Source organism: Colius striatus, chromosome Z, assembly GCF_028858725.1.
Source record: "Colius striatus isolate bColStr4 chromosome Z, bColStr4.1.hap1, whole genome shotgun sequence".
Lineage (NCBI taxonomy): Eukaryota > Metazoa > Chordata > Aves > Coliiformes > Coliidae > Colius > Colius striatus.
The window spans coordinates 30,465,745-30,491,668 of record NC_084790.1 but is presented as its reverse complement, the minus strand read 5'-3'; the positions used below and the strand labels follow the sequence as shown (position 1 = coordinate 30,491,668).

Below are 25,924 nucleotides of genomic sequence, written 5' to 3'. Positions count from 1 at the left end.
GGTAACTTTCAACAATGTCTGCAATTTTTAAATTCTTCACTGGCCTGCACTTCAACATGTACACCAACAACCAAGTAACTTGATTTGGGCATGGAGATTTTCACTTGTGAAAGACCATTTGCGTATATAGATTTTTTTCCCTTGCAAAACCCCTAAAAAGCTGTAGTTGAAAAATACTGCCTGAGGCACTTCAAAGTAATTTTTATCTCATTGCATAGTGTCTCCCATCATTGAAAAAGCTATGTATTAAAGTAGAATAAGTTACCTTTTGCAGCAAATGGCAACTACTGGAACCTGTCTTGATTTACAAAACATAATTTGGCTGTCAAGATGTTAGTTCTGTTTATAAATGTTTCACTCATTTTTATTAATTCTGTATCTTTGTGACAAATAACTAAAATGATTTATATACAGATATCCGAATGTATACTCCATGATTTCATGCTAAGCTAACACTTGAAGGGCTCCTCAACTAACTTGAAATGAATTCACTTAGTCTTTGATGACAAGGCAGGTGTCAGCTTTTTTCCTAGAACTTACCAAGAAGAACTATCAAATCCAGTACAAACACAAAAAAGGGAACAGAGTCTGATACAACTAGTGCTGTGTTCTGCACCTGTTGGAAAGTGTTTTAAAAAATGTTTCTCTCTTTTAATAAAGAGACAAAAGTGTGTAGAAATGATGCTTCCTCCTTCACAGTGACAAGCAGTTCGGAAGTGGTAACAGCTGGCTTTGCTATAGGCTCTTACTAAATCAAGGTCAGAAAAACTCCGTTTACTGACATTTACTGTCACTGGAGTGTTATTTAAGACACAATATTTGCACTCTGTGGTTATATTCAGGAAATTGTGTCCTTTCTGTGGCCCTCATTGAATATATACAAGTGGCTCAATGCTTTGCACAGACTAAATAGGCAGTTGTAGATTTCTCAAAAGATAAGCATCCTATATTCATTACTACATTACCAGTATAAAGGTGGAAATAACATTTCCAACATCAGCCAAAATAGAGTCCCTACAGTAATTTTATCACTAATGGATTTTTCCTGCTTAGAAATTATTTCGGAAGTGCATCATGACACACACAATTATTTAGAAGCAGGTTTTAGCTTTGATGCTTATATACTGTTTTTTTATGCCCATAAATGTTTTGCACACTGCTGGTTATTAGAATACTCTGATAGGCAATGACTTAACTAGGATACCACTGAGTAGATAGGATAGCTAGAAGCTAATAACATTCTATTGGAAAAGACCTAGAAAATTAATGCTTTGTACATATAAAGTTTATATATGTGCATAATCTTCACACACACTTTAAATCAAACAAGAAGTAGTGACTGAACATTCTCCTGGAAGAAAAATACTAAAATCTGCTCCCTGCTTAGTTTTTTTCCACCAGTCCTCACATAAGTTTGCATCTACAGAATATATCATGAACAGCAATTCTATTGCAATTATAGCAGCTACATTTAAATAATCATCCCTGAAACTGACACCATTTTAGTGGCAAATATGACAAAGTGCTCTTTTCCTTTCCAGGGGAAAATTATGCAGCAACAATGTTTGCAGTAAACCTAAAACCCCAAATTCTTCTTTAATTAGTGTTCTACTCCTTCAGAATAACGAATAACAATAAAAAAATAACCAATTGACACACCATTCTGCTTTTACATTGGGTTCAACAACCAAGACCAGAGTGATAAACAGATAAGCTGTAGCCTCTTTGGCCTTCCTGAGAAAATGTTTTTCAAGGTGCATGACTGCAATCAATTTACTTTTTCCTTCCTTTCTTCCTCTTCTCCCTTCTCCTTTTTATCTTCTAAGAAAAAGCACAGGCCGGTTACAGTTTTTGCTCTAAGATCAGATGTAAAATCCACAGGGAGGAGTCATATCATCTGAATCATATCATCTGTCCTCCTCACACACAGTGCACTATGGTTCCTCTCCTCTCCTCTCCTCTCCTCTCCTCTCCTCTCCTCTCCTCTCCTCTCCTCTCCTCTCCTCTCCTCTCCTCTCCTCTCCTCTCCTCTCCTCTCCTCTCCTCTCCTCTCCTCTCCTCTCCTCTCCTCTCCTCTCTTTATTATGCAATATTTTCACCACCACCCTACAAAAACCCTGCCTGTTCAAGACGTCTGGGCTATGTTGGCAACAGTTGGGACTTTTTTTCCCCTTTCAGCAACAAGCTGAAGAGATTTTTTTCTCTGCATGTTAGGCCCATCACACTTTCTCTCTACTATAGAAAGCTAAAAGTCCTCATTAAATCTGGGGTTTTGGTAAGTTAATGCCTCAAAGCTTGAAGTCAAGTTGAAGTCCTATTCTTTTACATGAAAGCAGTTGTAATGACAAACTATTGCTGGAAAAGACAAAAATCCAAATCAGTGATGTGGTTGGCAGCATTTGAGTAACAGCTACAAGGAAATACTAAATGACCAAAGCAGCACAGTTGAAAGGCTAACAGCATATATTAACATACAGAAAGAATACACGCTAAATATACTTTTTCAGGAGCAGATCTAATGCTGCAGCTAGGACCTAACAAAAGCTGATGCTTACATGAAAAATTCTGGCATCAGTTAGAAATAAAAATCTCCTATCAAACTGACTGCAACTGGCAAAAAATTCAAGTCTTGAATTCAGGACCTAAGGGTAGAAAATAGGAAAGTGTTAGCAGAAGAAAGTTCAGTGGTTTAAAGGTGTTTTACTTTCTGGGAAAGGTGAGCTTCCAATGCAGCAGTCTGACAAAGTTCTTAACATTCTCTAGCACCCTTGCAAGAATATAACATTGCTGAAATCTGGAAAGAAACAGAACTGTGCTTTGCCTGCTGGGATCTGTTAACGTTGCTTTCCACGTAAACTATTGCTGTTGTTCCTACGTTCCACTGAAATTAGCTATGGTGTAAGAAAATATATCCTCTCTAGGTGATACAAAGAGAAATTTCATTTTACTTTCTGAACAAAACCAAGCTAGCTCCTAAGGCTTTGGTATAAGGCTTTTCTACTCAACCATTTTAAAGGTGCTACTACCTATAAAATAAGGCCAGATCTGAAAGCAGAAAGTCTCTTATGCTAATGGAACTTGTCCCAAGCAACATTCTCCACTTCAAAAGTAGAAACTCCCAGGAAAAAAAGAAAGCAATTGAAACCTTGCAGTACAGCAAAAAGAAATATTTGGGAAAAAAGTTCCCTTATAAGGAGTGAAAGTTATATCCTAATTTTTTCCATGAATTTTATTAGAATAGAAAAGGTCTAACTGGTTTAGTTTGAGGCAGGAAGAATCACTATGAAAAACAGAAGAGGAACTGTGCAATGTTTCTAGTGCCTATATGTCATTACAATTCCTGTGATACTTCACTCTTCCCCTGCCATACTTCACCAATACCAGTAACTTTATGACAAATTTCTGGGTCTCTCTTTAGAATATGTTTCACATTTGATGGTTACATGAAGACATAATGTTAGAAGGAAGCGCATAAGAAAATCCCTTGGAAATCACAAGACATAGGAAAACATCTCAGTCACAGAATCACACAATCACAGAATCTTAAGGGTTGGAAGTGACCTTGAAAGATCATCTAGTCCAACTCCCTGCCAGAGCAGGACCACCTAGATTAGGTCACATAGGAACTCATCCAGGTGGTTTTTGAATGTCTCCAGAGAAGGAGACTCCACAACCATCTGGGCAGCCTGTTCCAGTGCTCCATCACTCTCACAGTGAAGAAGTTTTTCCTGTTTTTCTTTGGAACCTCTTATGCCGTAAAATTAAATTATTTGGTCTTGCCATTTTTAAAAATAGGAATATTCCATGACTCAAAAGAAATTCAAGTAATTTCTGTATTCTTGAGATGAAAATTTCATCTCCATTAGTTAACTGAAAAAACCCCATGCAATGAACTACTGCATTTAGGACTAGGTCCAAGCTGGATTCAAAAACGGCCCATAAAGACAAATTAGATGCAAAAATTCCTCTTCTCTGAGACACTTCTGTTTACCACTTTATACCCTGTAAGGAGAGGAAAGAGAGTGAAGAAAATTATTCTCTCCTTGTCTACAGCCAAACATAAATATTTCAGTGTTTGCTAGCTATATTTAAGTATTGAAAAAAAAAATCCAACTCCATCCTACTCCTAAGCAGTTCTCTGCTATAAAAACACATGGTACATTATTAATATATTAGATATAAATACCAGGTAAGGTCCTTTGTCAGTCTGATAAGGCTTAGTAGAGTTCTTCAATGACTTCATAAGGCCACAGACAGAGAACAAAAAGTAATATGCACAGAATATAGTGGGTGTTTGTTTGTTTTTCCAGAAGATTTGCACTTGAATTTACTCTGTTAAATCCCCAAACCTTCTTAAAGGAGTAATCAAGATATGACCCAATCAACCTGTAAAGTAAGCTAATTGAAAGGTAAATGTACAAAAATAAAAGGTATTCAAATTTCAGAAGCAATTTAGTTATCAGGACCTGCTAATCATGTTACAAAAGCTGTAACTAAATATGTCCTTTCTTGAATGGGAAGCAGTTTGGCCGACAACTATCTGAGGCTCAGAGCAAGTTGTTAGGACATCACATACAAAAAGTGTCTCAACCATCCTATCTACTGCTATTCACAGGTAATAGTGGTTTCTTCTCCTTGTATCCACACTCATGCTCAGCTTTCTCATTACAGCATTGCATCATATTTTCTAAATTGCAAGTCCCGATACAGAAAAAAAATCATGAATGCAATTCAAATCCTCACATAGCATTACAAACACATTTAACATTCAAGGCATAATGCACTATGGGCCCTATTAGAAGATTAAACTGGAACCCTTCAGTGTGCAAATACCACTTGGTTTATCTAAGTCACTCAGAGAGCATCTTTGTTTCAAAACTGGGGGACAATGGTAAAGAAGCATCCTTTCCTTATGCATAAACTGAACACTCCACACCCCACGTCCTCGTGGTCCTGATATAACATTCTGTAGATACTTGGAAGATGAGAGTTCTCTTACTGTTTTGTATTTCAACTTCTATTTCTAGTAGTATTTCTATTATCAGTACACTTGGGTGTACTCTGAAGGATTATAAAGCCGTGTTCACTTAACACCAGGAAGACAAGTCTGTTTTCACTATCTTTTTGAAAACTGTGATTAATGTTTTCCATCAAACAGGGTCTCCTTGTAGAGAAGATCTGAGAAATCACACTAAGATCTCACATCAGTTCACTACAGATATACCAGCTCTCGCTCTGTTACACAAATTCGGTAACCATAAGCACAGAAGGGAAATATTGGTTCAGACTAGAAGGCCATTAGAGAATTACTTTTTAATTTCTGCCCAGCACACTACACCTCAATACCACACGCATATAGGGCAGAGCAAACACCTAACACCGTCCTGTCAAAAGGGTTGCCTGTCTAACTTCTATAATCATTTGGAGAAACAACACAAAGTGAGAACCTGCAGCAAACCTATACACAAGATGCTGTGTGCTGCTAATCAGAAATTCAAGTTTATACAGTCCTTCGACTCTCTTAGTCCTTAGTATGTTGCAAACAATCTCTTCAGGAGAAAATATTTATATCTCTGAATTGCCTCCAGCTCTTTCAAGCACGATACCACTCCCAATAGTCAAATAAAATATCCAGGTAACCCTATACAACCTGTAAATCATAATTCCACCAAGCTGAAGTGTTTTAGCATCCAATATCCTGTGTCAGCTACAGAGCTTTAGAAAGTTTTGTTTTTACAAACAATCATCTGCTTCTTTCTTTGTAAAGAAACAAATGTGCGTGAGAGCATTAAAAATGCAGTTTTCCATTATGTTTGCTACAGGCAATATTTCTCAATTTGTGCAAGCCAAAAGAAAAAATAGTCTATTAGTTGCTAGAAGAGCTGAGCCTTTTCCCTGTAGGTTTTCATGTGATTTACTATATAACACGAATGTATGCAAATTAGCCAGGTAAATGCAGAATTAGTCATTAATATTCTTCTCACAATTTAGTTTGGAAAAAAGTTACAAATTTGCATAAATGGTACAACTGAAAAAGTCAGCTAGAATTTAATAAATCAATAGAACACTCCTTTGTGTGCATACGTGAAGTAAGTCCCATGTCTAAGGACAATGAATGGCTCTTCAAAATTATTAATCAAAAAAGAAGCTACCTGAAAGGATTTTTCAATAATTTCCTCCTTGTAAGTGTTAAAATAAAAATAAACACTGGTTCTTTGGAAATCCCAGCTTTCAACAATACCTCAATTCAATCTGAAAAAGAGCCTTTGCACACCTGCTCTTTCTTTCCAACATATCAGAAGAAGTTTTGTTCTGGTTGCATAAACATGACTCCATTGTGACAAAATTAAAATATTAAAAAATAGTATGACTTCATTCTTTATACATAAAAATTAAGCTTCCTTCCTCAGAAATAATGAAAGTTATTTGTACCTTTGCTATTTCCAAGTCTACTATCTCTCTGTATTTAATCATCACCAAGATGAAATAACCAAAACCAAAAAGTTTAGCAAGATAAAGACTCAGAAATCTCCAGCCATCAGACAAAAAGACAAACTAATTCAGAAAACTACCTGATCTACGACTGTCAACACTTGAAAACTAAGCAAAACAACCTAAAAAAGAAAATAAAGAAACAAACAGATGCAGGGGCACAGCTAATACTGCCTATGCCTCAATACAGGCAAAAGTAGTATTGATTTTATTATTTCCAAATGAAGTTTTAAAATCTACAGTTTTAAAAGGGCATCTAATACAAACACATATTTTGCTTTACTCCTGTATGCTCAACTACATCTATATGAAGTGAAGGTAAAAACTATCATATCACATCTCTGTACTCATTTCTGTATGCGTGTACATGCATGACTACACACATACACAGACACATTCTGCACTTCATGTAAAACAGGAATCACAAAGCGCACAGCAATGTAGAAAAATACTTGCAAAAAGCTATATGCACAACAGACTGTGAAATTCTACTTTTCTTTCCTAATGTCTTCTACCTAATTTGCACTGGTTTTGCACTGTGTAAAAACACTGGATTATTATGTCCTATCTTACAACTAACTCTTTTTCTCAGATCCCCTAAAAATAGCTTTGTCAATGGAAATTACTTGCCACATAATGCTATCTTAGTGAGAATTCTTAGAAGAAGGCAACACACAGTTACTCTTTCACTAGCCCTTAATGTTGAATTAAATGTTCCAGTGCAATTTCTTGCCGAGGAAGAATATAATTTTTCTTGCAGTTTATAATCCACTGCAGTTTATATATCTGGTTGAAGGTTTCTGCATGGATTGGAAGGTTTCATATCAAAGTCATACAAAACAAAATCCAATTGTTCACAGTAAAGAGATGTAAACCACAGATTAAGTTTAATTAAGCCATTTTTCCAGTATTTATTTCCTCTCAGCATGGTCTAGCCCTGTATCTCACCGAGGAAGGTCACTTATCTGCTCTAGAAGATAACTTAATGACAAGATTTCACTGTTTACTCGGTGTACTGGAGAAAGACATTATCTACTGCAGTATGTCAAAGCATCCCAAAATCCAGTCCTTCAAAGTGCTAGGCACTTCCAGAGGCCTGCAGCAGCTGAGGGCTCATATGAGGCAGACATCATCCAGTTGAAAGGCTTACCATAATCATATTGTTATCATCTGTCCTCCTAAGTTGTCGAGTTCAGTTAAGTTCAAGAAATCACAAAATCACCTTAGTGCAGGACACTCTGTATCCTTCACACCTTCAGAACAAGACAGACATTTCATCTGCAGAAAAATACAACTGTGCCTGAGTTGTTTCTCTGAAACAAGCCCTGAACCCATATGAGAACTAACCTCAGCTGTTCATTGCAAAGACTTTTTTTTGTTTCTATAAAAACAAGAGTGGCTATGTTTGTTTATGAACCAGAGCAAAGCTGTAATCTAACTGCAGCCTGAGCTTCTCAGAGAATCAGTCTTTTGTCTGTGGTGTTTCTTCTCATTAAAAAGCAAACAAAGCTCAGCTTGAAACAAATGAAAGATATATCTTTCAGTGGACTTCTAGTTGCGTGTAAACTCCTATGAAATATAAGGAGGTGCAGATGAAGACTAGATCATATAGTTGCTAACATACAAAATAGTTGCTGGCCTTTGTCTCACATAAGTTTTCTTTGTCATTAATGTAAACTGTATCACATACTATAAAATAAGGGCTAATATTTCCGCACTGGTATAATATAAATGACTGATGTCATACTACTCCATTACAACAAACCAACACATATTAACTTGAAACAAATAAAAACCTCAGATCTCATTACTGTTTTCAATGGCATTAATCAAATATAGTTATTGTAAAACGTGAAGACCATACTAGACTAAATTGCTAACAAAACAAGTTAATACTATAAAAGAGAGCACTTTGAGAAAAATATATCCTCCTCATACTTTTCATTAGCACTTTTGTACTTTTGATTTTCCCTTGGTATCACTAGAAATGAAATGTTTTTCTTCAAGCAAGCTATCCATTTTGCTAATTACCACCTCTAAAAACTAGACATAAGTAATTCCTTTGAAGGGACATTGTAGTCTTGTTAGTAATGACCTTTTCTTTTAAATCTTTTTAAAGCAACATGTTCACCCACACTGAATTTATGGGTATTGTATCATGTTACTAAACCTCATATACTTTAATCGACTTCATATTATCCATGACTAGCTTTACCAGCGCTGACACCACAATTAAATCAGAGAGAAGTATTCCATTTTACTCTGTTTTCATGGGCTTGCCACTATCTTTAAACTATTTAGACATATTTCTAGCTTCCTACACTATGCTTATAAATTCTGTCAGTTTACAAAATTATGCAAATAATTATAAAAGTTCTTTGTGCACGGAATGTGGCATGTACATTGACATGAAAGTTATTTCTGGTGACTCACTTAAGGAAAGTGTGAAAATACCTTATGTCTTGTGGAGAAGGGAGAAGATGTAAAGGCAGGAAGACGTCTTCAAAAGCCGCCTTAGGATCAGGGGTAATTTAGAAAAAGGCTTGGACTGTAGATTGTATGTTGCTATTATTTAAAATGAAGGCAAACAGTGAGAATAATGCAAGTTTGAATGTGTCTGAGTGTATATACATGCCCAAAAGTTTGCAAACTCACTGGTAATGGACAACACCATTGCTCAAAAGATTCCTGAAGGGCTTTTTCTTTTCACAAAATTCTAATAGCATCCTGACATAGTCCTTAGAAAAAAATGCCTTTATGTGCACAGTCAGCTTTTAAAATAAATCCAAATTTGCACAGGATGGAAACCAGACACGAAATAGAAAAAGTAAAGTTTGTAAAACACTCAAATAGTCCACTGTAACTCAACCTCTGCTTCTGACAACGAAAGATTCTCAGAGTAGAGACCTTCTGTTTCATTACACCTACTATGTCAGGATCCTGGGCCTTGTCTGAGTACAAAAACAGTAACAGATACCAGCACCATATTAATAACAGTACATCTTTATCGGGTGAATTCCCAGTTTGCTCAAGTTCTGCAGAGAGAGACTGTTGAACCTTCAATCACTTACCAATACAAGACAGAAATTTTCTTAACTCTTTAATTTGTAACCTTTACTATGAAAAATTCTGGAACATATCAAACTGAAGTTTTCTTTTGAACCAAAATTTGTGCAGTGTATCAGGTGATAGCAGTTTAAATAAAACTTCTCAATCCCTGCTTCTTTCACTTGTCTAGCTTGTGTTCAGTGTCACAGGTCAGCTCAAGCTTTGAAATATATTTATGTATTTAAAAAAAGCCAACCCATGTGACACTCACCACACACTCATCAAGGAGAACTGCTGCCTTGTCACAAATTCAGCATGTCTCACCTATGCCAGAAGAAGACTGTAGACTGTCATAACTATAACTGTGGGAAAGTCTAAAACATCCATGGGAGAGCTAACCTTTCATTTTACTCTGCCACAAATTATTTCCTTCTGTGTACTTTTTTTTTTTTAGATTAATGTATACCACAGGATGCTTAGCCCTATTTCCCGTGATCACTCCCAGATGAACTCAGATATATATGTGCAAACTTTTCCATAAACGGGACTCAAAAGCCTTGGTGGTTTGGAAACCATTTCTTAAAAGCAATGAATACTGCATCAGACAGCTGAAATACACAGGCATCTCTCAAGCTTTCCTCTTCCTGAATGTTCTAACAATTGTTCTCTTAGAATTGAGGCATATCCCCACCTCTCTTACAGAAAAGTCCCAGTTTCACAATACCAGTTTTCCCAAGCAGATAGGGAAGTTCTCATCTCCCTTTTCCACCTGCTACCTTCTGATCTTAGCAAGTGTGCTGCAAGTGTGCTCCTCTATTCTTTAATCAGTTAAGGAAATGGTGTAACCAAGTTGTGAGCAGCTTCTAATGGTGCTTCCCAGGTGTATCTAAGATCCTACATATGGAAAACAGTATGAGATAACACAAAAACCACTTACTTGAAACATCTTAGCTGATGCATATTTCACTTCAAAAGGATGACCAAAAACTCTGCCAAATTAACTTCACTCAACCAGACAGTATTACTCACTGCTCAATTTACTTGCCTCTATCCTAAGGTGATGTCTCTGCTACTCAGAAGGTGGAGACCTCATCTGCAGTGGATACAGTCATAGCAGCTGTGCAGAGCTGCAATGACAGTATGCATCACATGCTTTTTTCTCATTGTGTTTAAAGTCTTCAGTATATCGAGTTTCTCCAAAGCAGCCCAATACACAATACACTCATTTACTTTAGTTAGGAAAAGAGTCACTTGAAATGCATGTATTTTCTCCTTGAGTTACTGCAGCCAAATATGCAGTGCTTAAAAAACCCTCTCAACCAAACAAAAAACAAACCCAAGTAGAGATCAAATCTCTCACTTTGGGGTGAGGGGAAGCATCTGATCCACAAATGTGTGTGAACTGTTTGATCTAGAATCTTAAACAACAAGGGTAGAAAACACTTTCATACACATCTGTGAATTATACAATGTTGGCTAGAAGGCAAAAAAAAAAAAAAAACCACCCTGATAAGCCTACATGAATGCTATAGTATCAGCTAAGGCAGGCTATGCATGCCTGCTGCTTCCAGGTCCTGCTCTCACAGCTGCCTCAGGCACCAACTGACCTGGAGCACGGAGACACATGGGGTCCAGCATGCCCCAGCAGGACAACAGCCAATCTGTATCTGTCTCATGTCCTCCTTCAGAGACTGCATAGCCATAATCAGTGACACAGGATTCTTCTTGCTTTGTATTCCTAGTTAATTTTTAAAATCTGTGTAAACTTACAGCTCACCTTTAGAGGTTACGGAATAATCTGTTCTTTAGCCTAGTAAGAGTGCTTGTGGTACACTCCTGCATTTTTCTGATCTCTCTTTGTGATAGATCCTGCAGAGACAAGAATTTCTTTTTTTTTTTTCCTTGGATCAAGTTGTATTTCTTTTTTAAGCCCATGAGATGTGTAACCAAAGCTGGCATTGGAGCATCCTAATTACAAAACCCAACAAGGAACTTTTGCACACATTTTGTGGACTTTGATTTTTCATTCACAGAATCTTCTTGCTGAGGAAGTATAGATCAAAGAATCATAAAATGGTAGGGTTAGAAGGGACTTTTAAAGATCATCTAGTCCAACCTCCCTGCAAAAGCAGGTCAACCAAGATCAGGTTGCATAGGAACGTGTCCAAGCAGGTCTTGAAGACCTCCAAGGAGGGAGACTCCATACCCTCTCTGGGCAGCCTGTGCCAGGGCTCCTTCACCTTCACAGTAAAATAGCTTTTTCTTATGTTTAAATGGAACTTTTTGTGTCACAGCTTCATCCCATTACCCCTTGTCCTGTTGCTAGATACCAAAAGGGAGGTTCCAACCTCCTGACATCCACCATTTAGATATTTGTAAATATTAATAAGATCCTCCCTCAGTCTCCTCTTCTTCAGACTAAACAGCCCCAGTTCTCACAGCCTTTCCTTGTATGAAAGACGTTTCAGTCCCCTGATCATCTTGGTGACTCTGCGCTGGACTCTCTCCAGAAGTTCTCTGTCCCTCTTGAGCTGAGAAGCCCAGAACTGGACACAGGACTCCAGACAAGGCCTCACCAGGGCAGTTGTTTTGTTTGTTTTTTTTTTCAAACATGTATTTTACTCCAGTATGAATCACCTCTCTAAAATCACAAAATCTACGTACAGACTCTTGCTGCATAAATAACCAGGGAAGAAAGGCATTGATTCCAGAATTATAACAAAATATGTAAAAATACCCTGGTTAGTATCACTGAAAACATCTAAGACTTCCCATTACGTAAGATAAATTTATTAGCATTACTGCAGGTATATAATATTTGCCACTAGAAAATTGTAGGAATTAGTCTAATGCTGAAGTGTTACTTTTCATTCTTGAATGTTCTAGAGGTGCCACATTCAGATAGGATTGGTGCTTTTATTATTAACAAAAGATCCAAGGAAACTATGTGCAAACAATTTTCTTGGCCTCATTAGTGTTGTAGACTTCTCCTTAGTTGCCAGTTGACCGTGAGTCATAAACAAATTTTGCTGCTACTGTGTCTTTGACTGCCACACCCAGTGATTTAAGCATAGATCATGAAAAAAGTTTAGCAGAGAGAACCCAGACTGGCAGTAAAACATTTTTCACTTCTGCCTTTAATATCAAGATTAAATAAAGAAAAATTTTCACATGCCATTTTTTTGTTCAAGAAAACATTATCTCCTCGAAAGGAGTGACATTGGGGGTACAGGGTGGGGCAAGAAGGAAGAGATCAAAGTTTACATTTTTGTTTTGTTTTATTCAGAAAAAACCACGAATCTTGAAACTGAGCTGCAGAAAAAGTCTAAAGCAGTATCAATGCTAGCTGCTTTCTGCTGAGCTGAAGTGACCATTTTCAGATCCTTTCAATCTGTGGTGAAAAGATCATTGCCATGCTACTCCCAGGAAGTCAGTTCTCCTGCAAGTGAGCTCCTTTGTTATGAATATGGAACAGATGGAACCAAATCTATCTGCTCCATAGGAACAAAAACACTTACAACCTAGCTCTCTCTATTAAAGACTCTACTTAGCTCCTTTATAGCACTGGCTTTCTGTGCACTGCTGTGAGGTTTTGACTTTACACAAAAAGGCACTCCATAAAAGCAATATTTCTTACTCTTAAACCAAAAGGGGCCTAAAAACTGCAGAAGATGAATGTAGAGTTTAACCTGCATGGCTCCTTGGAGATATGCAAATATTCAATTACTATTTTGTTTAAGCTAGAGAAATTATTTTTTCTGAGGAGGAATAGCCATATGCTGCAAAGACTGTGCATCAATGGCAGTGAAGTACATAGATGGTAATATGCTACTCACTCTAATAAAGGTTGAATCTAACTATGTTATTGCAAGAAGGAACATTAATTTTATTTATACATATGTAAGTGTGGATCACAATGATATTTCTGTAAAGAAATCTGTATCAGTCTTTCAAAAATTGACTTTTTTGGTAGGAGACAAACTCCCTTGAAATGAGGTCCCCACCATGAATGCAAAAAAAAGATTTAATGCATCAATTTATCACCAAACACTGAATCTTGTGGGGCCCATTTCCTAATACTTTAATAAAAATTACAGCATTATTACACCAATTAACTTTGCAAATTGAAAATATGCATAAACTGTAGCTGAAATCAATACATTTACTTACTGATTCTGCTCATTTGTAGGGTTAAGCAGGTACATATAGAATATCTATCACTTCTCACAACAATTACAAATATTTATTCCTAGGCACACATATAGACAGATATGTTTTATATCAACTTTTCACAAAAACTCATACAACAGAAGTTGGTGGGCTTCTTTACTCACTGTTTAATATGTTAATACATTTACCATCTGGCTGCTTTTTCAGAAGTAATTGAAAAAAGAATTTCTGTGGCAGAATGCTTTGATTCTGACTAAATCAAGTCTTCAGGCAAATATCCCCCTTGCCAGCAAAGGCACAGCTTGCCTGAAGTCATAACCTTTACTGGCGGAGGGGAACTGGCCTTGAAACAGATCACGAAGCAGATGTTTTATGCCAAATCAGAGTCTGGGGATACACAGGCTACTGTAAATAAAACTCTTCTCCTGTCTGTTCAATCGTTTTGATTCCCTGCAGTGTGAAACATGACATTGCCAATAAACAGCTGGTGTGCTATGCAGCAGAGCAGGGAAAGCAAGTGCCACAGATGTACCAAGAGCTGGAGAACTCCTTCATTAGGTCAGTCCAAGCCTCTGTGCAAGCCAACTCCAATGGAAGGTAATGGCATTTGTCAATACAGGTTTTCATCAGCTTCAGCCACAGAAATTGAGTGTACTAGCTTGTGGAACATGAAAGCTCACATGGCTGTATCTATGGCCCACAGTCATCAGCAGCCCACATTACAGTGGAGTTTTAAAATTATTTTTTATACCCCCTTACAGCCTCAGAAAAAACGCAAAACCAAACCCAAAGGAAAACAAAAAAAACCCACCAAAACCCAAAAATCCCATCAGCTTTACATCAGGGCTCTACTATACAGCCTACAAAAAAAGGCCTACAGGAAATCCTACTGTTGAGTAGTGGAGCACCTTCATACTAGAAGAGGGTATGAGCCCTGCTGCCGTCACCTCTCAGGAATATGGCAGTACTCTGGTGGCAACTGAGAAAAAGGTCAAGACAGCCCACTCCTTTCACTAGTAGTCTCTTTCGATGTTTCTGTCTTGATAACAGCATTACCTGACACACACTTGCTCTTGAGAGACAGCTGTTTAAAACACTAGTTAAATGTAAAAGAAACCTTGTATTTTAAAGTTTGTCTCCATATAGACGCTACAATGACTCTTCGGTGTGTTTCTAAGCTAACAGTAACACTTTATGTAAAAAGGAAGGAACAGCTAAACAGTACTAGATGATCTTAGTCTTGATTATGGGAGGGCAGATATACGGCTCAAGTTGATAAGAATATTTTTTTTACATCTGTAAGAACCCCAATAAACAAACCCAAAACAAATCCCCCTGTAAAATACAAACATTCAAAAGAACGTGCTGACAAGCTTTCAAGATGCTTACAATCTGCGACAGAGATCACATTTTCAGAAGAATTCAGTGCTCCATAAACAAAACATTTCAGAAATCTGGCCAACTACTTGGATACCTAAGTGACAGCTAAGTACTTCTAAAGTTATGACTGTAATTGGAAATGCTAAGCACTTCTAACATATGGCCTGTAAATTGTAATCTATTTTTTTTACCTACTTTTGGACTGAGATCAAAGAAGAGCAAGACTGAAAATGTGTATGTGCAATTTACACAGAATAAATTACAGATCCAATTTGTGTTTAAGTGGGTAATTTTGTTCTTTTTTTTTTTCTTTTTTCTTTGAAAATTTGTGTCTCCAAGTGTCCAGTTGCATTTCAGATCATTTTGCTAAAGCTTAAGACAGATTGCACTTCTATGTAGATGGATGAAATGGATGTAATTTTCACTCATGATCAAACTGTGCACACAGTTGTCAGAATTTTTTTTTCAGAAGTCCAGTTAAAGTGACTCAAATAGTTTTTAACACTTAATGTACACACACAATCTCTATTTAGTTTTCAATCTGAAGTTAAACCATCAATGGGAAATGTATGTCTATAAATTGAAAAAAAAGCTCTTTCTTCAGTAAATGGCACAGAAAAAAATTACCACTACTTTTAGTCTTCTGTCCCTTCTCTCCTCACAGCAAGCTATAACTTCCTCTTCAGCCTAAAATTCAGTTGCTGAAGAACTAGGGCAATTTTGTGGGACCTTCTGTGCTGTTTCATTTGTGTGGCTTTCACTGCCAACTTATTTCAAGAATTTACATGTGCTTATAATTTCACCTCATATTTATAAGGACAGAGTGCAGATTTACATATACAGAACAACATATGCTGTTCACAAGCAGTCTGTGGAACAGCAGAAAATCTCAAGAAAATCCAGTTGTACTTACACACGTACCAAAGGTATAATTTTAATATACATTTCTAAAGAACAATGTTCTCATTCTTATGGTCAATACAGTTCTAAAAACTTTCTTCCTTTCTGACTACAATTTAAATATGACATGAGGTTTCCCAAGAGATTTTTGGCTTAAGAATACTTTTCACTGAAACTATTTTCTAGTTCACTAAAATGAAAAAGTCCTAGGCAAAAATATCTCTTCTCAGCTAGGTTAGCATATTAATAAATATTCTCCCCAGACAGTCCTTTATAAGGGCTTTTCCCATGCTAACTCTTAATGTACATCTTTGAGATTTGCAAAAAATCTAGAAGAGATTATTAGATTTCCAAATGATCCCATAATTTGGTTAGAAAAAACACTATTGTTTCCAATGAGAACAAGCAGCTGGTGTGGCCGAGCAGTGAGGGGTTCAAGGGTCTGACAGTGCATACACCCTCAAATCACCCCTCAGAGCATGCACTATGTCATGACACACAGCTTGGAGAACTCAAATCAAGATACAACAGTTTATATTTGCATCTCAAGGATTTTGGTGGCAAGCTTTCTGAAAAGTGGATGTATTTCCTTAGAGAAGTTGAGCACATTTGTAGAGAATGACTCTGTCTGTCACTTTCATAGAATCATTTCAGTTGGAAAAGACCTTTAACATCTAGCCCAACCGAACCCAGCACTGCCAACCCCACCACTAGACCATGGCCCCTCACCACCTCATTTACACATCTTTTAAAATATCTTCATGGATGATGACTCCACTACCTCCCTGGGCAACCTGTGCCAGTGTCTAACAACCCTCTCAGTGAGAAAATTCTTCCTAAAATCCAATCGAAACATCCCCTGGTGCAATTTGAGGCCATTTCTTCTCATCCTATCACTCATCACTTGGGAGAAGAGACTTATCCCCACCACACTGCAATCTCCTTTCAAGTAGTTGTAGAAAGCAATTATGTCTCCCTTCAGTCTCCTTTTCTCCAGACTAAGCAAACCCTGTTCCCTCAGCTGCTTCTCATCAGACATACTCCAGACCCTTCACCAGCTCCGTTGCCCATCTCTAGACATACTCCAGCACCTCCATGTCTTTCTTGTAGCCAGGGATGATAGTTGTATCTCTTCCCTGAGAAGTCCTTATCTAAACTATGGCTGAATTTACCTTTTACCTCATTTTAATTTCGGAAAGAGTTAGGTGATGTGTAGTGATAATAGCATGGTTATGCCACATTGAAGACATGAAAGAATGACTGGTCAGTCAGTTCATAGAGGAGAATAATAATAGAGGAGAATATAACACAATGGCCAGAGGGTACTTCACTGGCATTTTATATTATAAAGATTTTGATTTTCAGTGGAGCTAAAATAATGTATATTTTTAGTTTGACAAAAATAGTGGTTTTATAATCAAAACAGCTAAAGCCTTTGACACAAAAAGTTTATTTTTAATCAAAGATTTAAGCAATATATGACTTTTCTGTACTACTATTTTTGTGTTTATGCTAAGAGCATATAATCCATACACACAGAGCTCCTAAATAAACACATGATACATATCAGTCAGTAGAGAACAAGAGATTATTATAAATATCTTGTCATTTCTGAAAGAATAGTACCTTTAAGTCAACACTTGGCCTTTCAAAAAAATATCCTTCACTAAACAGATTCACTGGAAGACTCACACATGTTTATATTAACCCATGGATATGATACATTTCTCAGACTGCACTGAATTAATCAGCTGCCCTGTACTGATTTCAGGGAAAGAAGAGGCATATTAACTATGTGTTCTAAATCCTCCATGAAATGTGGAAATTCCCTTGTGGAAATCTCAAGTTTGAGTCTGAAGAGAAGCCTTCCCTATTACAGTTAGAGTATTAACCATAGCAATAGTTCTCAGGGAAACTACTACCTCTACTGATTTTATCACATCCTTTTCTTCAGAAACATTTCACTGAAAATAATTGGATCTTAATGATGCTTCAGAGGAGTCTCCATGTGAGAGAAATAAGTAACAAGAAGAAATGTTATGTTTGAAACTATACTTTCTTTTCACAGGGTACTTAGACATCCAATGGGAACTCTCAGAGTCACCAATCAATTAATTTTCTAACCACTCTGTAACGAGTTTTTTTCTCCTTCAAACCTTGTTTGCCTCCTTTGCAGTAAACAGATGATTTTTCGCTCACTTGATTTCCTTCTTTTTATACCATCCTAGAACACAAAGGTACCAGAAAAAGGGAGATAGCTGTAATGGAACAACACATAGCACGTCTACTCTTTAATTCCTTGAAACATGATAAGCTCAAAGAGTAGTATGCTAGGAAATTGATTCTGTCTGTCCAAAACATGTGAAAGTGTGAAGGTCATGTTGGCAGCCTGCCCTGCGTTGCTTTTAATCCCTGCAAGACTCATTTTTACCTCCTTCTTATCATTCTAGTCATTTCTTCACACCCTGTACTGAGTTCATGGACCACTTCTACAGCAGTCCACAGAAATACTTGCAGATACACAGGATATGAAGTGGTCACCTGTACTACTTTTTCCCGGAGATCTAAATAGGACACATGAAGCCATCTTAAGAGGGGGGAAAAAAAAAAGCCATGATGTGGGCAAAGAAAAAAGAAAGTATGAAGAAAAAATGAAGTAAAATGTGCTAAAACAGCAGTTAGATAGAGATTCCATTTCTATTGGAAATTTGGACTTGCCACGGAATTAAGAAGTGTGGGTCTGGCTTGTTTCTCAACCTCATTCTGCTTTGTTGATTAACCTGTTTCTGCTCTTAAAATGAGCTACACCATCTTGTGTCTCCACTGTATAATTTTATCAAGGAAGCAACAAATCATGTCGGCAGTGACAGTCCATGCTGAAGTAGAATGTATAGTAAAATATAGTTTTCCTCAAATGGATTGCTGAAACCGTTAATCTTTATCTAAATGCCCATAATAACTGTTTTGTCCTCTGTGGCAGTTGGGAGAAAAATATGTCTTCCAGAAAGCAATTTGGCAGCCAATCTACTTGTTAATAAAATCTGGAGAAACATTTGTGATTAATATAAATTACTAATTCGACTTTTAATGTCTAAATGTGACAGTGACTAATTTACACAGTTTCACTTGAGCTGCCACTGAGGATTTCAAGTCGGACTGAGAACAAAAAATGCTGCTGCTGCACTGGTGTATGTTTCTAAGCCAAGGTACTGCAGTTGCAGCACTATAGATGAGGAATGCTATCTCTGGCAATAATTTCTAACCACACTGAGTGTTCTGCCAAGGCCGGGCAAAAAGGTTCAGCAGTTAAAGCTACTTAAAGTCCTTCTGTTTTAGGCTGGAAGTAGCACATTTTTTACAGATGTGGGAGATGGTTACAACAAACGCTGAGGCTGTGAGGTGGCTGTTCCCTCTGCTACCTAGTCAGTATCATTTTTAGTGCTACAATGGGAGATAGCTAAATTCCGCCCAATTTAAACTCAGTACTGTAGCAAAGCACGTGGGTGCTTCACAGTACACTGCTGAACAGCAGCTGTCAAAGAGATGCTTCTTGAGGTCACAAAGATTACTTCAGTGAGGGTAACCAGGCAAGAGATACAGCACTACCAATGGTCAAAACCAAATATCTGTACTTCAAAGTTTCAGACAACAGGTTCAACAACTAGTACCTTTTTCTTGTTATAAATATACTTTATGTATGCACAATTATTAAATTGCAACTACAGTAGCATTATAATTTGCCTGTTTATAATAAACTGGTAATAAAATAGTTTTTAAAGTCTTGTGAAATACATGAAAAATAGAGAAAGTAGATTGCTAAAAAATAACCAATCCACGTCAGTAGCTTTTGTCTGTACTACAGAACGCTGACATCGTCCTCACTGGAACATACCTTTATTTCCAAACAAACATATGCATTGCTCTTGCATTTCTATCTGAAAAAGAAACACACATTCTGTTTTGCTGATGTATTGGGAGTTTTCATTATGTCATTCCACCCTTCTGCTCCTTGATGCTGTTTATGGAAATAACCTAAGGAATTCAGATCCTACCTCCCTGAAGCATGAACAGGAACTGCACACATAATTCCATTCCCCCAGGGAAAAATAAGTTCATGACTTTTCTGTGCATCAACAGCCAGAAGCAAGAAAGGTGTTAATATTAAGTCCTCTTCAAGAAGAGAGGTTGTATTCTTTTACAGCCCCCAGAATGTTGTAGAAAGACACAATGTCTTATTTGGCCTAAGGCTATTTTATTCCTACTCAAGATTTTCTAGCAGAAACATATTCACAAGTGTACAAACAGCAAGCCATGCTGCAGCTAAGAAGGATCCTAACTTCAGTGTCAATACAGGTCTCTGTGCTGTAGGATATGCATCCTTCAGTGCCTCATAGATGGATGTCTTCTACAGCCCCCTAAAATATTAGAGAGAAGTAGCCCACACATAGATTTTAATGATACAGGCATCAAGATAAAGGATGATGACTCAGTATTGCTAAAAGCAGATCTATCAAAAACACATAAGAAGAAAATCAAGCTTCACAATATCCCCACTTATAACTCTTAAAATATAATGTACATTAAGCTGTTCTGGTGTATTTTTCCTGAACACATTTTTAATACCACTACCACTGAATTGTCAGGGCTCTTTAAATTGATTAATATACTTCCATTCTGACTCTCTTTCAAATAATTAAGATCATTTCACCCCCAGAAGATCTGCAACAGAAACATTATTCCTCACATCGATCATCAGGAGCCTGGTTACTTCTGTGCATAGAGGTATGGCACAAGTGAGATTCTGATACACCTTCAAGTCATTCTTAGTTCCCTAAAGCAGTGCTGTATCTAGCTGGCTATATCACTTGATACTTTAAATATTAAGTACCTATGATGTAAAAGGGAAGCCAGGGAGATTTTAAAGGCAGTAAAAATCTCATTTGGCCAATAATGCAGATCTGAGAATGATCTGCTGCTTTCTTGAGGGAAAGTAGAAACATTTGAAAGTTTGAGAAGATTTTTCTGTCATTTTTCAGAATAAAGCACTTCTATGCATTTCTGAATAATCTGTAAAAAAATTTATTGTATATGATTTATATTGACTTGCCAAGAATCTTGAAACTAGGAGTATTAACTGCATGTGCCTTTTTGAGTTCAAAGTCCTATCCATCTAGGCTGAATAGAATGCATTACTGAGGAATACAAAGTGATTGAGAATTCCACAACATTCTCCTATTTTACAGCCTCCTCCAATATCAGAAGGTTAGTTAGAAATAAATTTGCTTCTTCTTTTAAATCCAAGTATTTGTGAAAACATGGAGTTGACATTGACTACTAACCTACAAAACAAGATCATCAGCCAATTACTCAGTGTGTGGAAGCATTTTTTCATTGAGAGAGTTTGGTTTTAGTCTACTGGTTCCAGGCATGGACGCTCAGTTTGTATCACAACACCCAGACAGTACCAGAGATTAACATGCTGATGATATGGAGGCAATAATACTGTTATTCCAAATGTCTCTGCTATGTTATTTCCATTTCTGTTGGCATCTGTTCCGTGTTACAAAATGCACACTTCCAATACAACAGCTCATTAAACAGGCTTCAGTTTCCTCAGAAATAAAATTAGAACACTGTTACAGACTTATACATCCTCAGATAATTACTAGTAATAGTCTCAATTTCTTTGAGTTCTTTCATCCAAGGAATCTACATGCTTCATCTTATTAATTGCATAGCATCCCAGTGAAGCACCACTGCAAAGAGCCTCACCCACCACTGAACTGCAGCCACCTCTGAGATGTTAAGCTGTAGCTGTTGAACATCAAAACTGATTTAAAGCAAGGAATGATGAACGGTACATCAGGACCTAAAGGGCTGCGTGTAATTCATTCAATTGTATTTCCAGAAGACTGGAATTTAAATACTTTTAAGAAAGTTGCAATGGGACTTTGACAAGATTTGCAAATGTGAAAAGTTATAGTAACTGACAACCACCAGTATGGAACATTTAAACTCCAATTCCCTTATGACAAGTGTGTCACATATGGCCTTATAAAGTTTCTAATACTTCTTGGTGACCATCTGTCCAAGGTCTAACTGATCTATCTTTTCAACACTTGTGATTTGATGATCACATAACAACATTCAATAGATGCTTTAGTTTCCTACAAAATGATCTGTTTTTTGTCAAACATGTCAGATGAGAAAGCAAAAAAGACAACAGGAAAGAAAAACCTGATACTCATCCTTTCTGTCTGTGGGAAACTCTCTTCCTCCTAACATTCAAAGTCAGTACTTTAGTAGAAAGCAGTGCAAGACACTGGTCTTCCTACAGGGGTGAAGACAATATGTTCATGAGACAGATTTCAAAGTTGCAGACTTACAGCACACTCTCCCCTCTTTTATATTTCTGTTGCTATCAGGATGTTAATGGCACTTGAATTTCTCAAGCACATGAATCCAAATCTTTCAACTATCTGAAAGACATCCATTTCCTTTGAAAATCTCAAACAATAGAGACCAGCACTTCCGTGGGTTCTTTCCATTCTTTTAACATGGATTTCTCCCAAGTCACAAATTATTCAACAGCATTTAAGACTCTCTTTGAGGATTCTAAGAACACTACCAACGTCAAAATCTATTACGCACTGGTGATTGTTTCTGCTTTCTTTTTAGCAGGACCAGCACTTAATTCTTCTGATGCTTTGTAACAGAAACTGGTCCTTTAATCTACTAACTAGGCTAAGCATGAATTCCCTTTTAAAGGTCACCTTCCTTGTCTGTCTAATGTTATCACACAAAAATACACATTTATCAAACCCTTTCACAATTGCTTTGATTTAATTCAGACATCTTGAGTGATTCTGGTAAACCAGCTATCAAAGTAAGATTCATAGTAGAGTGTCACGTCTGAACTTACTGCTGTCAAAGTAGCATCAGTCTTTATGCTGATGAGATCTTGATTGAAAGGTTAAAGGGGGATATAGTAATAAAAAATGTTTCCCCAAAAGTGCAATTAACACTCTAAAAATGTTTAATTCCCTCATCACCCTTTAATAATATTCTTTAGTTAACCTCAATTTTTTAGCTTTTGGTGTGAACTAGGATGTCTGGAAAGAGAGCTCCAAAAGGGATCTTCTGACCTCACATATTCAAAAAGCAATCAGAAAACGCAAACAGCAGCGGTATCTGTATTAATTCACACCTGTTCAACTGAAGACAAGCGGCCTCTTTTCACTTACTGAAAGACAAATCTAGTTTCCACTTTCAAAGCAAAATATCTACTACTTAAGTCAACTATTTCCACAAGTAGAAACAATTTTTAATAAAAGTTTAGCATACCGAATAAATACAGTGATTCCATTGGTCCCAGTATAAGCTGAGTCACAAGACTTACCATCAACCTCCTCTACTCATTTCTCTGAAACTCACACAACTCTCTAAAGCTAAAGTCCAGACTTTGCCCCAAGTCAAAGTCCAAACTTTTGCCCCCAAGACTTAAGGGATAAAATATCCAAACCAGGCCTTCTGCAGGATATAAGTTATTGATATGAGGGACTGATGGCTGAATCTGTGCCAGCAGTGTGTCCAGGTGGCCAAGATTGCCATTGGCATCCTGGCTGTGTGCCCAGCAGGACTAAGGAAGTGATTATCCCCTTGTACTTGGAACTGGTGAGGTCACACCCTGAATTTTGTGCTCAGTTTTGAGCCCTTCACTATAAGAAAGACATTGAGGTGCTGGAGTATGTTCAGAGATAGGCAATGAAGCTAGTGAAGTGAACAGAGTACAAGTCTTATGAGGAGTGCTGAGGGAGCTGGGGTTGTTTAGTGGGGAGAAAAAGGTGCCTGAAGGCACATCTTATCTAAGCATTGGATGTTAAAAAGAAAAAAAAAAAAGAAAAAAGTGTAAAGTAACCTTTGGTTGATTCTAATACTCTTCAGGATGCAACTGAATAGTCATAGTAGTATCTTTACATTATCTTGTTTTCTGTCAGGAACTTCCTCAAATGAGAGTCAAAACCTGACAAACACCATAGTTTCGCCCTCAGGTAGTACCTCCTACCAGCAAACCTGGTCAGCAGTATAAACTGCTGTGCTGATAACACCAACTGCTTCTAAAACAGCGAGATTTGCAGGTCTATAACAGGATGAAAGGAAAGAGAGGTGTAGTTTTTTTGTGGGGACTCACGTTTACCTTTTCTGACAGGTCAAGATTATAGTTCACAATCTTTCTGGTTTGTGCTCCCATTACATCAAACTAAATCTCTGGCAAACATGTGGCCATCCCTAAATCAAACAATCATCTTACAGTGAGTTGTGTCTATTCATGCAAAACATTGATTCTATGATTCTATGATATCCACTAATACTAAGATGATGCTCGAGCAAGAGCAATCAGCTCTATGCAACTCTTTAACACCATGCTTTGGGCACAAGAAAAATACCAGGTAACTGTTAATAAATAAGAGGGCAAAGATTTCTCAGTAGTTTTCTCTCACATAGTATTACTGGTTCTTCAACCTTGCCTCTATAAAGTCTCCTTTTTAAATTCTTGCTATACTGAAACCAATCCTACACCAATAGAAACCAATCTGGCCATCTGTGAAGCTATTCCAGGTTCTTAGTCATGGAAAGCTTTTACAGCTGTGGTAACTTCCAATAAAAGTGGACAGTGCTTTTCCTATGTCAACTGCTGATTTGTACAGGGATGTGTACAGGTCCTTTTTGTGAGTTAGATTTCTAAACTCTGCTAATAATTGCTCACTAATAAACAAAAATCCAAGTAGTGGTGGTTTCATGTCCTCCCCATCTCCAGAAATTCAGTGGCCACCTGGAGAAAGTATTTCAGTAAAGGTTCTCCTGCAAGCATCTCAGATGGGAAGGAGTGAGGTAACTTAGGAGGGTTACTGTTCTTTTGTCTCAAAGCTATAAGCATAATTTAAAAAAAATTATGAAGTTACCTCACTTTGACATGACAGCCTTTTCTGGTAAGGGGGAAGGAGTTCTAAAGATGGCTCCCGTAAGAAGTTGCTCAAAATTCTCTCCAGCTCTGAGCCAGACCCACTTCTGGGGCTGAGCCAATTAGACACCTCCAGGATCACTTTTAAGAAGAAGCTGGAAGAGGACGGTTCTTCCTGTTTCTTCCTTCTTCTGTCCTTTCTTCTTCTTTTCTGGTTGGTGGTTGTGCAAGGAGTGGGAAAAGTGACAGAAACAGCCATGCGGACTCCAAGGTCAGTGACAAAAGAGAGCAGGAGCAGACACTCCCCTGCATACTAAGGAGAGGACTGGTGAAGTAGTGATTTGTTTGCATTTTGCTGAAGACCCCACATCAGTGGCAGAGACTTATTTTGATAATGATCCCATATCACAGGCAGCGACTCATTTTGCTAGAAACCCTGTGTCAGGGGCAGACACTCATTTTGCTAAGAACCACAAGCCGGGGCAGTGAATATGGCTGGAGGAGGCCGTGTCCTAAGGGAGAGATCCTGTATCACTATGGATGGAGGAGGTCATGTCCGGTGGAAGGGACACAATATTCACGGGAGCTGTAACTGTGGGAAGGAATCCATGCCAAAGAAGCTCATTAAATTTATGCCTCAGGCCGTGTCCTGAGGGAGGGAGTCTGTATCTGCAGAAACTGCACATGTGGCAAAGAATCCATGTCAGAGAAGTTTGTTAAGGACTGTGTCCTGTGGGAGGGACCCCATATCGGAGCTGGGGAAGAATGCAAGGACTTGTCCTCCTCTGAGAAAAGAGAAGCAGCAGAGCCCATCTGTGAGAGACTGACCACATCCCCCATGCCCTACCCCCCTTGAGCTGTTGAGGGAGGAGGAGGTAGAGATACCAGGAGCAGTGAGCTGAGCCCAGGAAGAAAGGAGGGATGGGGGAGGGAGATCTTAAAATGCTGGTTGTAATCTTCTCATCATTCTAC

At 37.7% G+C, this 25,924-nt stretch overlaps 1 protein-coding gene across 2 annotated transcripts in view; it reads right to left on the bottom strand.

Moving 5' to 3' along the window:
* EFNA5 (ephrin A5) overlaps positions 1–25,924 on the bottom strand; it is a 210,477-nt gene that overhangs the window by 10,477 nt on the left and 174,076 nt on the right. The gene's annotated exons all lie outside the window — the stretch shown is intronic.